Raw genomic sequence first — 16,947 nt, 5'->3', positions numbered from 1 at the left:
ACCCTTGTCTGCTGGTTTATAGGCACAGAGAGCTTTTTTGTTATAGCTGAGTTTCTACAGACACTTTTAATTACTTGGATGAATGATATTTATGTCTTCCCTCCTTTCTTATATAATGACTTGGTCTGCAAAATTCATTGCATAGTGTTTGTATGAGAGTGGCAGAGTTGTCATTGATGATGATGATGAGGATGAGGAGGATAATGATCATTACTAAAGGGAGCACCTATGCCAAGGCCTTGAAGCATAGTCAACCCCACTCCACCAGGGCCTCGGGGAATATCTCTGGTCCTCAAAAAGATGTGCAGTGGGGGCACTGATGGCAGTATTTCTCCACAGAGCTGTGCAAGGGCATCCTCCTGTGTCTCCTGAAGGAAATCACATTTTTGTTCCTTTGGTGAAATGATATCTCGTTCTCCTATTGTGCTTCAGACTTGGGTTTCAGTGCACAGACCCACCAGTGAATAGGTCAGCCAAGGAAAATTGCAGCAAAGCAATGACAAGCAAGGCAAAAGCAGCTACACCCCACTTTCAAAAGGGCTTGGAGCTCAGCCCTGAGGAGCTGTGTAGATGTTTTGCCTCCTTTGAAACAGAGCTATGGTAGAGTCACTGAATGGCCCCCATGGACCTGGCCTTGCAGCACTTCATAAATCTGTATGGGCCCCAGAAATCAGAGTTACTGTTTGCAACTGTTCCACATCCCATGGGTATCCACCAGGAACATTAGGACTGCAAGCCTTCTGAAAAAAACAAGCTATTTTTAATGAAAATTGACTGTATTTTAATTTTTTTTATCAGCACTTACCAAAAGTTGCAGGTTTGATAAAAATTACTTGAACTTTCCACATTTTCCTGTGGGGATTATTCATCCTTGTTTTGGCACAAGGAGGCATTTCTAGTTCTGTGAGAATGTTGGCCCAAAAAACTTTGAGTTTCCTGTTCTTATTTTAAAAAAAATTATGTTCCATATTCCATACTCTGAGATATGCAAGTGTGAAGCTTTAAATATGCATTCCTGAAAATCCTGATTTGGGAGTGGTGCTGTAGCCTGAGCATTGAGCCACAAATCTCCAGGTGCAGATCTTGCATTTCTTTCTTAATGCTGTAAACAACTGTATACCAATAGGATTGATTATTCTTTTTCCTGTGTGGGCAGTTTAGCTATTGACTCTTGCAGTGAACAGTCTTTAGGAAAAAAACAACAGCAGCAACTAAGACTGATCTTGACAGAGCTCAGCCCTCTCTGCCAGCTGGCAGTGCAGCCTCACCTCCCTGCTGGTGTGCTGGGAAAGGCTGTTGGCTGGTTATGGTGACTCTGGAGGGGGTTCTTTGCTGTTGTGGCCCCTGGCTTATCATACGGCTGAATGTACAGCCCTTGCATATCAACACTCTGAGCCACACATCCCCTTTGTTGTGTGTCTGGGCATACAGGCCTGGATGGAGGGGCCTGCAGGTGCCTCATGCTGTCAAGCCATGTCTGGTGCCAGGCACACGAGGGGAACTGAGGTGTTAAAAAATGGAGGCTACCACTGCAAACAACATCCACTGCCCAGTTCCACATCTGCAAAGAGCCTGAGGGTTGGGGGAAAGGCCTGCAAGGAGCACTCTTGGGACCATATTTAGCTTGGGAAAGCAATCCTGCACTTCCTTTGACAGTCTTGCAGTCTGGAGAGGGAGTACATGCACTGCTGGTACATTTAGGCTGCTATTTCATTCCAGCAGGTAAGGGAGAGCTCTGGCCATGGCCCAGCCCATCTGTGATTATTATAATCATGAAATACCTCAAGAAGATAGGGCTCACTAATATTTGCCACCTGCCTCTGACTGAGTGAAGTGCATGGTGACATAAGGGGACCGTGCCGCCACATGGCTCTTACTGTGCTGGGGGACAACTGGTGCACACCCAACACCCCAGGAGCCCAGAGCCGGGTTAAACACACCCAAGTCATGGCTGCTCTCCCTGGGGTGGCACCTTGCCCCAACTCTTGGCAGGCAGCTGGATCACCTCCCTTGCCAGCAGGCTCTCAGTTGAGCATTTCAAACTGAAACAAATGTCTCCTGGCCAGAAGTTTCTGACCTTAGCAACTCTGAAGGAAGGTATTGAACCCACCCTAATTTTGTGCTTCTATGTTCAACTGCTTCTTCAGATGCAATGTGGGGTGTGAGGTCGAAGTACCCCAAGAGGGCTGAGCTGAGGTCGTGACTCAGGGTCCTCTGGCACTCAGAGTGAGGAAATCTCTCTGTGACAGCAGAAATGAATGTCTGCATGTGCACACCCATGAGTGTCCATGTGAGATGTCCTACATCCTTTGAAGTGTTTCCTGAGGACATGTAGTGGCTCCCCAGAAGCCTGTTTCTAGGCATTTTCCCAGTTTTCCCACTCCCAGCTACTACAGGTGTGATGTGGAGGAGAGGCTCATGTCAGGATTCTCATTTTAGGCTTATCTTGTGTGTCTAAGTGTGCTGGAATATCCTACAGCTGCATTGACCCTGGCCCATAGAGAAGCCACAGGGGACCAACCTCTTCCCCACAGACCAAATGTGAGGGTAAAGTTTGGGAGATTTTATTTCTTCCTAGAGTGGTGACAGAGCTTCTCCCTCATCAACTGTGTGTGTGACACCACTAAGGAGTACTCCAGCCTATGGGGCTGGTATAGAGACACATCCCGCATCACCTCTGTTCCATTTCCTTCTTATTCCTCCACTGAGTTCCCATCCCAAACCTCCTCCTGGGATAGTGAAACCCTTGGTAGGGTCATACCAGCCCACCTCCCAAACTCACTGAAACTCTGGTACTAGTCAGCATGGGAACACTGCAACAAAAACAAGCTGGTTTGGTGAAGAGGGAGGAGGGTGAGGCTGAGAGGGGACAGCGTGTGAACGTGAGATCAACCCTGTTGTTCCCGGCATGAGTTGTACCTGGGCCGCTCTGGCTCCTCCCAGGTCTGTCACAAATGAAGGTGACAGCAAGGTCTCAGCTAAGAGCTCAGCTAGGACCAAGCCCAGGTTCTTGATGTCAGCCCACAGAGAGTGGCCACTGCCAGGGACACACAGGGGACATGCCTGGGAAGGCTGTGGCTTGTGACACCTGTGGTCCAGCAAACCTCAGTATCTAGAGCTGATTTCTGTGGATTTGCCCTCGTGCCTCAGAGGGAAGTGTGTGGAGTTAGACATGTGATAGCTTGGCATTTCTGCTAATGGGGCCTGACAAACAGGGTTTTAGTTCCATGCTAAAACTACCTTTGTAGCTGTTCATGGAACAGTTTTTCCAACATGGTTTCTCCCAGGGGGAAGGATCCTTTCTGTTCTAACACTCATGGGTCAAAGGACTGCGGGGATAGTTGTCCTTCACTCCATTATGGAAAAAGAAGAAGGTAATTGTTCTGCATGCCATGGTTAAAGCAGGAAACAAAAGGCCAAATATGGTCCTAATTTACACAAGGAGGAAGAGCTAAGAGAAGGTACTGTGGTCTCATCTCAGGGGTCTCACTCTGTTCCAGCACAAAGCTGGTTATCCTAAAGTAAACCTGTTTATAGTACATGACCTGGAAACAAAATTAGGGGCTTTTCTGGGTCCAACAATGGTTTTGGTTAAGTGGCAGCAGTGATTGGGAAGTGAGCAGGAGCTCAGCTGCGTTTTCAGTTCAGGTTTGTGCAATAGTACTAATTCTCAGCCTCAGCAGCCCAAGCTTGGCAGTGTCTGTGCCCTGTTTTTCCTGTCACTTTTGCTGTAAGATTTTTTAAATGCACTTACTGCAATTATAGAGGAAAGAAAAATATTGAAACTGGAGGACTAGTCATTGTCAAGAAGTAGAAATCCAGGGGAAATGAGACCTCTCAGAGTGAATGTGGATCCCACTGCTCCCAAGGAGCACTTTGCTCTTTCAGGGCCTGAACTGACCAGCAGAATACATTTCTGGTATTTGGAGGGGGTTGGCAAGGGCTGAGCAAATGAAATGTTCTGCTTTCATAGGCTTGGTGCAGAGTTGCTTAAAATTAGAAGAATGGGAAGTCTCTAATCTTATCTCTGAGCAGTGTCTCAGACACCAGTGCCCCAGACTGTCAGGCATGTGGCCCCAACATCAACTACTGTTGCTGTTCAGACTTGACAATGATCCCATGGCAATGTTTGTGGCCGATCCTGCAGACAGCTGCCAGCAGGGCTCCTGTCAGACCCCATCAGAGCTAAGAGAGGTCCACAGGACACTTGCCATCCACCTTCCATGTTCTCCACAGACAAAGAAACACACAAAGACACCTGCAACATTCTTTTGTCTTTTTTTTTTTTAATTATTCCTTCATATTCAAACTTCACAAACAGTGTGAACTTGTACAATACCTCAGAAAGTGAAACTTACAAAAAAAGTGCTGGTAACATTAAAAAAAAAAAAAACAAAAAACAAACATCATTCTTAGCAACATCAATTACTCTTCCACACAAAACAGAAACCTTGTAAAATTTATTTCCGTATTTTTTTAAGGCGTAATACTTCCGTATAAAGTATATGCAAGAGATAAAACTTCACAGTATTCCAAAATGTCACAATAATAATAATAATAATAATATAGTATAATGAAGCGCTACAGTTAATTTTCTTTTTTTTATTTTTTTTCCTGTTTTAAATAACAAATACAAGTCACAGGTAAATATACGTGAGAAAAATACGAGGCTAATATTAAATGGCAGGTAAGGATACTCTCACTGTAAGAAAAAACTGGCAGGATGTGTGTATTTATTCTATATTTTAAAGCACTTGATAGAAAAGGCGTATGCAAGGTATTTTTTTTTTTTTAACAATTTTCTATTTGCTTGTTTTTGATAACTGACATACCATTTACAGAGTATAATGAGAGAAAAAAAAGGAACTTAACCCCTCAAAACTTTCGACCTGCTCTTCACATCGTCACAAACCGTGTTTCTGGAGAGATGCCTGTACAGCTGTGGGGTGTGTGTGTGTGTGTGTGCACAGCGGTGCGTGCAGGGCTGTGCGGCTGCGTGGCTGTCTCATCGCACGGGCGGCCAGGGCAGCGTGCCGGGGCCTGCAGGGATCCATGTCCTGCGCGGGACCTCTGCCAGCTGCGCCCAAATCCTGAAGTCTCCACGTTGGCAAGATGGTGCCCGAGGTCATCGTCACTGGTTGCCTGCGTAAAGACTTTAGGATTTAGGCCTGGGTGCAGTTTCCCATCCACTCGGCATCCATTGACTGCTGGGAATTCCTTTGGCCCCAAGAAGAAAGTGTCCAATTGTTACGTTTTACAAGAGCGTGTGCTCTTCCCTCCACCGTTTAGCTCCCAGAGCAAAGACCAACGGAGAAATTTCCGCCTGGGTCCCAGCCAGCCCCGCGAGGAATGGGAATGCGGATGGATGTGCCCGGGTGTGGCCGTGCAGCGTTCTGCAGCACCCCGGCCCCTGCACGCCCCTGCCCGTGCTCACAGCAGCCACTCGGCCCACGGGGAACAAAAAGACAGCAGATAGCATTAACACATCAGTAAGGTGCTCAAAGAAAAAAAGGCAGCTCCCACTCTTGGAATGGGAAGCCACATAAGGTGCTTCAAAAAGTTTTTTTTTTTTTTTCTTTTTTTTTTTTTTTTCAGTTTCAGACATTTTAAAAAAAGGACTGATTGAGCATGTGATACGTGAGAGCAAGGCCGAGAGTTTTGAGATTTCTAACATCCTCCATAAATAAGCGCTTCCTCAGGGCAGGATGCATTTTTGTTTGCTTGCTTTGTTGTTTTTTTCATTATCTTTGTGGTAGATTAGTTTAGATGCAATTTTATTTTCATATAAACCAAAAAAAAGTAACAAACCAACCCAATGTGAGAATTAGCATAAAAGTCAAACTGTGTTATTGGGCTGAGTTTTTGTTTTTGTTTCTTTTTTTTGCCCATTCATTCATTTAGCACCGTTCCTTTTTATTCTGGTTACAACCCAATTCCTTCTGTAATTACTGAACGTACAGAAAGGACCAAGTAGTTGTTTTTATTTTTTGTGATCTGTTTCAAGAGCCCAACCATAATTCCTCTGCTGCTGCTGTGTTTGTGTAGCATCTGGTTTCATGAGCTTAAGGAGAAAGGTTAGTCTGCCGATATTTAAGGTTGACGTGTGTGTTTGTATGCATACACATTGTTCTATACATACACACTGCATGGAGTACATTGGAACTGGAGATAAAGTCAACTGGGTTCAAACACATATGCACTGTCTTCCCCTATGTATTTGAAACAGTCTGGAGCTTTGATTTGATTTCTTTTTTTTAAAGTGCATTTAAAGCAAAATAACTGGCATTCACATACCCCATGGAAAACATGATTGCAGTGGAAAGCATGAGCATGCTAAACTCCTTGGACTTGACAACGCCAAAAGCAAATGGGGCAGTGACAGGCCTCAGTGTAGGCAGCTATTCTTGGGCAGCACCATTGGCAAGGAGGGAAGGCAGGAGGTGGTGGAAGGGAAATTGCTTTAGAGGTTGAATATTTGAACTGTTTCCAATTCTGACGCAGCTGTGTCATTCCCAATACAGCTTCCTTTACAATGATTAGTAACCTCTGTCTTATGGATGTACCCATCTGACTCTCCCTAGTTCTGTCTTTTATCGTGTATGTGTCCCAAGTGCCAGCATCTATTAGGAATAAGGCACTGTTAAAATTACAGTTTTACAAAAGATGCAAAATAATCCAACCCTAATAATCCCGACTGCCCACACTGCTCTCCTCCCCCTCCTTCCCTTTTCTGGGGGAAAATATTGCATGTGATAAGAGTCTATTCTTATGTTCTCTATGTGTGTCAAAAGTAGGCCTTGGACAAATGTTTTAAGTCCATCAGCACCAAAGATGGGTAGGAATGCACCCTTTCTCTTGTATGTATGTGCACACATGCTGACTTTTTAATTGGGAGAGGGGGAATAACTACATCATTCCCATGCTGCTCCTCCCAGGCTTTAGAGCCAAGCATAAAAAAATAAACTTCCAATCCCCCATCCACAACATTTTCATTTACTGGATCATTTATGGAAGCAATCGAGGGGTTTTTCATTCCACCACCCAGGTGCTAGAGGTTTTACAGGTGGATTTCTGAAAGGGCAAGCTCCAGGAAAGCCTGCGTGGAGCTTCTTGCTCTGCAGGGAAACAGCACAGGTGGGCGCCCACCCTTGCGCTTGCCTGCCGGACAGACAGACACCTCTCAGGGGCTGCTTTGCGCTGATTCTTACCATCAGAAAAGCTTCTCCAGCAAATTTGACTCCTCTGTGGAGTCAGGGACACTGACTGTGCAGCGGGCAAGTGTGCAGAGAAGCTGGGTGGCAGTTGGGTCCTGTCTATGCCCACGAGCAGCTGCGGATTGCAAGCTGCTTTTCCATTGTGCCAATGTGCTCTTTTCTCTCCATGGTTCTGACCTGGGAAAAAGTGATGTTCCAGTAACTGGGTGGGGTTCATTTGCCCTAAAAACACTGCAGTCAGCCCATCATAATGTGCATTTGCTGTGGCAGCTAGTACATCCTTCTCCAACTATAATGTCCACGAACTACCTTCCCTTCCCAGTGCCAGGGTCCCGCTGGCTCTTCTCACCTTTCACCAAAGGCTAGGGCTGCCTCATAAAGCAGAGAATAGTTGAAAATGAGGAAAGCAAGCAGACAGTAGGGGTAATAGCAAAGAAAACATGAGACCAGACGGTCCAGCATTTAAGCTCTAGGCTAGTCACTTTAGCCACCATCATCAAATGGACTGAGATTAAAGGAGTCTAAACTGCTATGGACTGGATTTTTAGAAGTGACACAAACCTCGGGCAGGCAATGAGTTGCCTTTTTTTATTTTAGTGGTTTAAGTCATCTTGATAAGGCCACAAACTGCATTTGTCTTGTCAATGTGACTGCTTGAAAACGGCATGCTTTGAAATTGAGTGAGTGCTTCACAAAGCTGGGATAGAAATGGGAGAGAAGAGCCACCACATGCTCACTACGGCTGCACTGTAAAGAGAGGAGCGTCTGAGGAGGTGGTGGTGGACAGTGTCTCCTTGGGAAGACCTGCTACATGTGGAAAGGGAAAGGAGCTAATAGTATCTCCCTGCTCCCCTTCCTCTCACCACCACCTTACTGTTTTGCTGGACACCTATAGACAAGTAGCACTTCTAAAGAGCCTCCTCCTGTTGTCTCTCACATGTGTAAGTTGGGGAAGGGGAGGAGGCTGGTATAATTACAAAAGGGGAAAAAGAAGGCACATGATTTTACTCAGTCCTGACTGAACCCACATTTTGAAAGCAAGGGCAGTTTAGGTGGAGGGCAAAAAAGTGCTCAGTGGAGCGGGTGCTCACTGAGAAGAAATCTCAGGGCAAAGGAAGCGGGAGAATAAAAAAGGAAAGGCAGGAGAAATGAAGGCCACATTCAGCTTTCTGTCTGCTTGACAGTCTCAAGATTTGGCTGCATTATTGTCCAGGAAGGAAAAGAGTCTGGTTGGTCTCAAATGTAGCCCAGTTACATATCTCCAGTTTTTGTTATGGCTGTTGGTGTCTTCCTCTTTCCCTTTTCTCCAGTCCCATGAATACCTGGAGCACTGCTTTAGTCTTTTAAGCCTGTTCTTCAAACATTGAGAACATGGCACACCTCTTTGGTCACCCTCAACCTCTACTCCTCCTCCAATCCAGACCAGTGATCAAACGGAGCTGTGCTCCCTGCTGGTCACTCCCACTGCTGGGGTGCCCAGAAAGGCTTGATCAGCAATGGAAAATGCAAACCAACCTCATGGTTTCAATGGGGTTGGTGAGTTGTTCACAAAAGCCACTGGCAGGATGAGGGCAAACCAAGGGAGCTGTTGACTGAGAAACGGATGACATTTACAGAGGTCATTATGAGCATCGCGTCTCTCAGTCACTTTCCCCTTGCACACTGCCATGTCCAGGTACCATAAGTTTTCTGTCTCCTCCAGTGATTGCAAGCCTTTCTCATTCCTGTGGTAGATGGGAGAAGGAGTAGAGTTGATGGTCCAGCTTTAGAATTCCAAAACACTGGAATTTCCTAATTTTCCCCCAAGTCTCTGACTCAAAAATGCATTCAGTTTCTCTCTCCCCCTTCTGCCATCCCCTCCAAATTTGCTCAGGAAATCATAAGGCAGAGTAATGAGAAGTAGGATCACCAACAGCTCTATGAAGACACAGGGTGGTAAAATGCTTCCCTACAAACTCACAGTCCAGTGTTTGTGACATTTCATAAATAACTTTTTTTTTAAAAAAGAATAACAGAAGAACAATCCCTTTACTTACTCATCTGAAACAAAATAAACAGCAGTGGCTACAAACTTCTTGTAACAATTACAAAATAACTCCCAACAATACAATTCCCCAACTTTTAACACGCGCCTTGGATGTTTTTTTTTAATGTTAAACCTCAAAACTGCAGCATATCCTTAAGGGCAAACTTTTCAATTAGTTTTTTCTTTCTTTTCTTTTTTTTTTTTTTTTTTAAATAATGTGTTCACCAAAAAGAAAAAAAATTCCACAAAACAGTCTTGTACCAAGAAAATGCATTCAAAAATAGAAAATACTACACAACAAAAATATGTACCCTTCCTTTCCAAAAGAGTCTTCACAAAAATGTAGAAAAATGCCAACCATTTTTTTCCTTTCCTGAACACTTAACTTTCAACCTAGGGCACAATTATTTATTGACTTATAATGTCTGTTTTTGCATAAAATATGGAAGATAAAAACCAACTATCAGGACTGTGAAGTTACAAACAACACTTCATTATTCTCCCCACCCCACATTCCCTCCTTAGAAAACAAAACAGAGAAAGCCAATGTTTCAACAACTGATTGAAAGTCGTCAGGTTAGGGAAACCCATCAGCTGATAAGGGGATTCAAAGATGCTGGCATAACAGGAAAATCATCTGTCTTTTAAAATGTATGCTTTCTGCATTCATCTCAACACGAGTCTCTGCCCCGCTGTACTCAAATGACCAGGCACTATGGAGACAGGACACTGCCCGGCACGGAAAGATCCGGGAAGAATTTGGGGTCAGGAGCCCAGGGACCGCACGCGGATGTGTGTGTGTGCGCGCATGTGGTGTTCCACTTGCAAAGAGCTCTTTCCATTTTGAAAGACAGAGAGGATGTTTCCATATGCCTTAAAAGTGCAAGGGCCATTTCTGGATCATAGTAGTTAAATAAGCAAAAGTTTTACTATGCTTAATAGTCAAGTCCATTTTTCTGGCAAAGGGAAGCCAGAGATAGATCACACCAGTTCACGGCTGGGAGTGGGTAACAGCTGAAAGCTGGTAGGCAAAAAGTGTCACACCAAGGTGCATCCAGAACTGATTTATTCAGTGGGAAAATGTTTTGCCTACCTTGAACAATGTTCAAGGGATATGATGTGATTAACACAGCCAAAAGACCAACTGTTTTGACAGCAATAAACTCTAGCAGTGGGGACTTGGGTGCTATGGGGAAGGCAGCTGTATCTTCCACGCATGTGGCTAAATCCATCCTCTGTGTACCTCCTTTGACTTCATTGCAATTACATCTGCTTGCACCAGGGATGAATTTGCCCCATGTGGTTCTGGATTTTATGCCTGTTGGCCATGTAGGAGCCCAACCCTGCAGAACACTGTGCTAGAATACTCCAGACTGCAGAGCTAGGATCAAAGAGGCTTCTCTCTTCTTCTGTTTGAGATTGTTTTTTTTCTAGCATATCTTTTAAAGGATGCTTCCATAACAAGAAGGAAGAGGGGAGCTTTTTCTTAGTCTTTTCCACTGCATGGCTGTGTGTTTTCCTTTTTTCAAATGGCAAAATGTGTTTGTGTTTACTTCCAGTGCATTTTTTTCTCAAAAATTCAAAACAAAAAGGAAACATTATTTTTCCCATCCTTCAAAAGGAAACAAAACCAAAACAGACCAATAAAGTACAATACAATAAAAATCAGGCATTATAAAAGACAACATGATGTGCAACAGCAATACCAAAGAAACAAAAATAAAAAATATATATATATATATTAGGATACAGGTGATAAGAATGAGCCAAGAAAGCTATCTAACCCCACTACTGGATGATTGGTAAGCATTGGTTAAGAAATACGTAAGGCTATTCTGAGATTTCTAACTTAACACAGTTAACCACTGCTTCTCTCACACCTTCACTTCCTCAATTTTTCACCTTTCACTCACTGGTCTTTTATGTCTTGAAACTGATTTTTTTTCCTTTTCATATTTTTTGGTCTACAGTAGAATTACATGTTAATAACAACAGCAAAACAAAAACTCAAGCTTGTTGTGAGAGTAAGTTGGTGCCACATCCATGATGCAGAAGAAAGAAGACAGACAACAGAACAGCCGCATTCAGTTTTTCACACACAAAGCATATTCGAGGGCAACAGCATAGTTGACCAAAACAAGTTTGGAGGGGCAAGCAGCAGAAGCTGTAGGTTTACAACTACACCACCAACCAGAGCCTGGTCTTTCAACTTTACCAATGTCCTTGAGGACAGCAGTAGCTCAGTTGCCATGTGGCTTTGCCATTCCTGTCATCTGGAGTAACAGCTAACTTGACATCTACTTCACCACTAAATGCACACCTGGTTTGATGGAAAACCAAACGGAAAAGAAAAAGTAAAAGGCTTCTAGCTGAGGCCAAGTGTATCTCTTGGTCACCTTGGCTATGTAACAAATCCTCAGCCAGTGGTATACTAGGATCAGTGAGAGAAGGCATCTGGCTGGCAGGTCATTGGGGAGGGGTTTTGAAGCGAACTCAGCCTGTCTAAGGTGATGTGACAGATGCTTAGCCTCCTCCATCAGGGGAAAAGTGATGAACACTGACAGGTTACCCTGGGATCGTTCTGTTAGTATAAATTCTATTAGTTCAGCAGGGATGAGAAAGCATACGTTCTCTGCTGGTTTTGAGTTGCCTTTGTAAATGTCAGCGTCACCAGCTACGAGAAATGCATTCCCTACAAACTTGGCTACAGCACTGTGACTGAAGCTCCATCGTGATTCCTGGCATTTTCTTTTTTCTGTGGAACTTCTGAAACGTAACATTTTCCTCAAGGGTAAGCTCTGAAATTACTACAATGTTGAAAATATCGCTAGCATTTTCTTGAACCATAACTATGCCATAGTCCCAGCAAAAACTCAAGCTGATCCTCAGTAGTGCTTGTCAATGTTGAGGAAAGGAACGTACAGAAACAAGATGATCAATCAGTATGGGGAAGTTCTGTTTTGGATCTAGCCCACTGGCCAAAGGGATTTTCATTCAAGAGAAAAGGTGCAACAATGAAGCAGGATGACAAATGGAGGAGAATTATGGAAGTTAGTGTTTCTCCATCTGGAGAAAAAATAGGGCATTAAGTTATGTGGCATGTCTAGTCAGCAACATATGTTTTGGCTTCTTAAAATAAACCTCAAGTTATCCTTGGTTTCTCAGTCAAGCACTGTCTACATGGGGCTATAGTACCATGCTGAAAAAAAGATAAGAGTTTGTGCTATATTTAATTGTAGTTCCAGTTAAACTAGTTTCAAACTGACCATGTAAAAGGAACAACTTATTTAAAAGCCATTGGAACTATACAATCACACTTATGCCCAGGAACTGGTGTGGTTGAGCACTGTAACCGGGTGGGAACATAAGCTGGAATTTGGCTTTTAAAAAATGGTTTGGTTCCTGTTTACATGAACTAGACAGTTCTGTTGAAACTGAGTCAGCTGGAATCAGGTTTAAACAGGCTGAATTCAAACCCAGATTTGGAGCATGGCTCAAAGCCCACTTCTTCAGGTTGCAGTACTTTTAAAAAACTAGTGCAAATGGCATCTTATCACAGCATTGCAAACATGCAGTGTTCCTCTCCTTGTCCAAATATGGTTGCCATCAGGTCACACCACAAGGGAGGAATATGCAGCAATCAGTCAGCCGGAACAGCTCAACCTACAGAAGTTCTTTATTTTACCACAGCAGGAAAGGCACTCTGGACACAGCAGGCTCAGTAAACCCTCAGCTTCACTTTTTTTTCTGGAGCAGTCCACTACTCCTCTTTGACAACGCAAATCCACTCTGACAGTAGCAATATATGCAGCTGCTTTAAACAAGGAAACAGAAAAACTCACCAAAGCAAAAAACAGGAGTATAGGCTCATTATACGAATTAACTTCAGCAGACAGACTTCATTTCCTCCCACATCACAACTCTGTAGCTGTCACTACTCTTATGGAAGCAAATGCCACTTTACAAAATAAAGGTGCTCTCCTGCCTCTGTATTATGCTGGCTCTCAAATGAACTGTGCTTTTGTTGGGCATCCACTGACTCATTACTGGAAGTTGACCTTCCAGTGGTTTTCATCTTAGAGGGCTCCTGCAGATGGCAAAGAAACAGACTGCATGTTCCATTGTCCCACTTACTTTCAAGGGAAGAGTCATTCAGTAGTTAATCTAACAGTACATCAGGGCATATCTCCAGTTCTTCTCTTCCAGTCCTTTCAAGCCAGGATGGCTGAAATCAGAGTGGAAATCTCAAAGCTCACCAGAAAAACACATCCTTAACTCCAAAGTCTCTCCTGGTTCCAGACAGACTTGTTCCTTCCCACCCAACACCTGCCTCTTGTATACCACTCCTTCTCTAGTTCTTGACACTTTTGTCAAAGGAGGCAGCCCAAGAGACTGATCAGCAGCAATCTGCTTTGCATTGTGCTCTCTGGGAAAGGTCCATACTACCCACATCTTGGTACTAATGAAGCCAAAATATCTTAGTTTCAAATCTAAGCTGAAATTCAGGGCATAAATAGATTTCTAGTCCCCCAATTACTCTAGCCTTTTCTTAGCAATTGGATGAGTATCCCCTTTTTTGTCCATGAAACCCCTGTGGTACATTAGACAGGCGATCCCTCCACTACAGGACCAAAGCAGATGCACTCATGTTTTACATTCTTCTCCCAGTTTCTCTACAGAACATTTTTCAGGATCCTGTTTTACCATCTGGCTAAAGTTGCCATTACAGTCTTACTGAAGAGATTCAACTTAAACTTTTGAGAGTTTATAGATCACAAAGAGCTATAGCAGAGATGGATCTTGCTGCACACTGCTACTGTTTTAGTTCTTCTTATAGTATGCTTGTTACAAAATTAATGACCAAGGCATAAACCAACATGCATCTTGACTGTAAAAATATTTTTCAGCTTAGCATTCCATTTGGTTCCAGCTGAAAGCCTTCACAATGCTAGAATATCTGTTTAAGGAGAGAAATCAGAGAGAAGAACTTAAAATGCTAGACAGCATCTTTGCCTAAGCAGGAATATTTCTGTATGTACTGAATTCTGCATGACCCTTTCTTGCCCAAATGTCCCTCCTGCTTCCTCTACCCCAAAGGCTTGACTGGAACACCTGTACTTGAGTGTTCAGGATGACTGTTTATTGCACTGTTCCCATAACAGCCTCAGAAAGACGTGCTTTATTTCAGTGACCTTCCCCTTTGGTAAGTCTGCTTTGTGACTTCACTTCTTGAGCTGAGAGATCTTGCTTTTACTGAAGGGATGCTAATCATAGTCAAACCTCTGGAAGAGATTCTAACAATGCAAGTTTTGACATCGGAACTAGGAATTGGTGTCTTTATGGTGAAGCCTTCCGCTGGTTTACACAATGAGCAGTTCTCCTAACTTTCTCACAGCCCCAAAGAACACTCTCTACAAAAAGGGGAGAAAAGATCTGTAGCACCCAGAAACTTGTGATGCCTCTTCAGTTTCTATTATAGTGCTTTGTTTATTTATTTTAACAGAAGGTATCCAATACAGCTGTCTCAGTGTCTGACTAGTTTCTTAAAATAAAGGTAACCCCACTTGTCATTCAACCTGGTCAGGTTTATGGTACATCCTGTTTTCTGTGCCTATCCCTTTTTCTTCTCCCTTCCTGCTTAATTGGCCCCTTCCAATCCTACCACATGTAAATATATTTCAGTAGTGCAATGCAGTGCAGTGCAGTCATACTTAGTGCAAAAAATAAAAAGCCTTATCCAGACCAAATAAGCACAAACTCCCTCCCCACCCCACCCAGCCCCAAGAAGTCAGCTCTCAGTAAAAGTATATGAATGCCCCTTAACAAAGGGGGATTTGCAGTCTCCCAGACACACTTTCATGTGCCTCATTTTCTCTCCTCCCAGTCGATGTGGAGATCTCATTAACAGATAGGACATTTATCAAAAACAAAGTCAAATGATAGAAATTGGAAAGGAGACATGCCATTGTTTGGGGGCTGCAGAAAGAAGAGAGAACTAAATGGATACAGCAAAAAAGGTCAGTAGTGGTTTTACACGAAGTCGTCTGATGCAAACTTTGCAAGGGCACACCTTGCAAAGGGCATGTGTAAGCGTGGATAAAAAAAAATAAAAAGCTTCCCTGTTCCAAATATACAGTTGCTATTTTAACAGTGCCCAAGCTAAGGTTCTGTAGTGCAATCAACTTTTCAAAGTGGCAGCTCTCTGTGGCCACCCTAAAACAATTGGACAGATCAACACTAACTTCAGTTTTATCCTGCTCACATAGGCACACGTGCATGAACAACTCCCTCCTCCATCCTGCAAATACTTGAGGATATATATAAAGTATTTTTTTTCACAGCCCATCTAGGGCTATGGTGGGGAAAGCAGGAATTTTAGCGACAGGCATATAAGCTCTTAGGTTCCTCAAAATGAAAATTTTGAAGGAAAACAAAATAAAGCTCACTAATTACAAAGGCAAGCAGGTTACTGAATTCCAATCAGATCATACCTGCCCTAGCCTATCTATCTCTTTTAACAAAATAAAACATCTGCCAGGGCTTGCCACTCCTTAACATATCACCTGGGAAAACACAACAAAGACTTTGGGGTATTCACCGGTTTGGAGGTTATAACTTCAGTTTAGACAGCCACAAGAGCTTCCATCAAACCCTTGTAATTACTGGAAAGGAGTGTGGGGAACCACCAAAGCAGTGTAAGAGGCCGTGTCAGGGAAGGAGGAGCAAGAAAGGGAAATGTATGGAAAGTGGAACACATTAGGGCAATGCTGCTGCTGCTATACTAATCTCACTGTAATTGCTCAGTATATAGAGGAATACTGCATGCTGCTTCATTTGGGCTCAGGCACATGCTTCCTCTTGCCTTCTGCCTCTTCTGTCACTCCCAGTCCCTTGTTGAAGATGGCAGCCCAGCCCAGAATGTAAACAAAAGCAAATACCATCAGATAAACCAAATTACAACCAAGAAGCAAGTTTCTCTTTTTAATTTCTCTTGCAAAGACACTGCGCCCTTCCCTCCAGGCAGGTGCACTGTTTCATCCATATACACAGAAATAAGGAAAGAACCTAAGAGAAAGAATCTAAATAGGGGTGCAGGGATCCTGAATATCTACCTCTAAACCAGAAAAATGCCAGGCTGCAAGGATCTTTGCTGTTTATCTCTACCAATGAGCCTATAGTGAAAAATAAAGAGTGCACAATGGAATCACTAGGCATGGCAAAGGGACAGCATCTAAATCCACTCCCTCTGGGTGCAGAGCTCCAGTGGTGCACATCCCATGCCCGAGCATACATGAGACACAAAATGAGTAACACTTACCAGCTGTTCTGTAAAGTCTACAAACTTCAATTTAGCCACTACAATCAGCAGCAATGAATTCTTTTGCTATTCAGCTGCTGTACTTCAAGGGGGTCCTATGTTTCTGCTGAAATGCTGTTCACACTATTCATTCTCCTGCATATCCAGTGCAGTAGCACTTTTTAAAAAGTCTACCAAAAATTTGATGTATAGTCTGAATTTGCAGTTATGTAATCAGATATGATAAAGAAACAACTTTATTTTACCCACATGAATATGTGACCACCATAACAGAAAAGGTATGGCAAGAGCAATTCTGGGTAAAGCAGTCAGAAATGTGGAATCAACTCCAAATATCCAATAACCAAATGCTTTTACATTGTTCTGGCCATAGAAAAGTGACACATCAA

At 43.4% G+C, this 16,947-nt stretch overlaps 1 protein-coding gene across 9 annotated transcripts in view; it reads right to left on the bottom strand.

The window, feature by feature from the left end:
- Positions 1 to 4,266: 4,266 nt before the first annotated feature.
- ZBTB20 (zinc finger and BTB domain containing 20) overlaps positions 4,267 to 16,947 on the bottom strand; it is a 501,190-nt gene continuing 488,509 nt past the window's right edge. For all 9 annotated transcript variants that reach the window (XM_032098516.1, XM_032098514.1, XM_032098519.1 and 6 more), the window contains one exon: positions 4,267 to 16,947. This exon is cut by the window's right edge and continues 15,423 nt beyond it. The gene's annotated coding sequence lies outside the window, so the exon portion shown is untranslated.

The sequence above is a fragment of the Corvus moneduloides genome, chromosome 2, assembly GCF_009650955.1.
Source record: "Corvus moneduloides isolate bCorMon1 chromosome 2, bCorMon1.pri, whole genome shotgun sequence".
Taxonomy (NCBI): Eukaryota; Metazoa; Chordata; class Aves; order Passeriformes; family Corvidae; genus Corvus; species Corvus moneduloides.
This window is presented reverse-complemented; position numbering and strand designations above follow the sequence as displayed.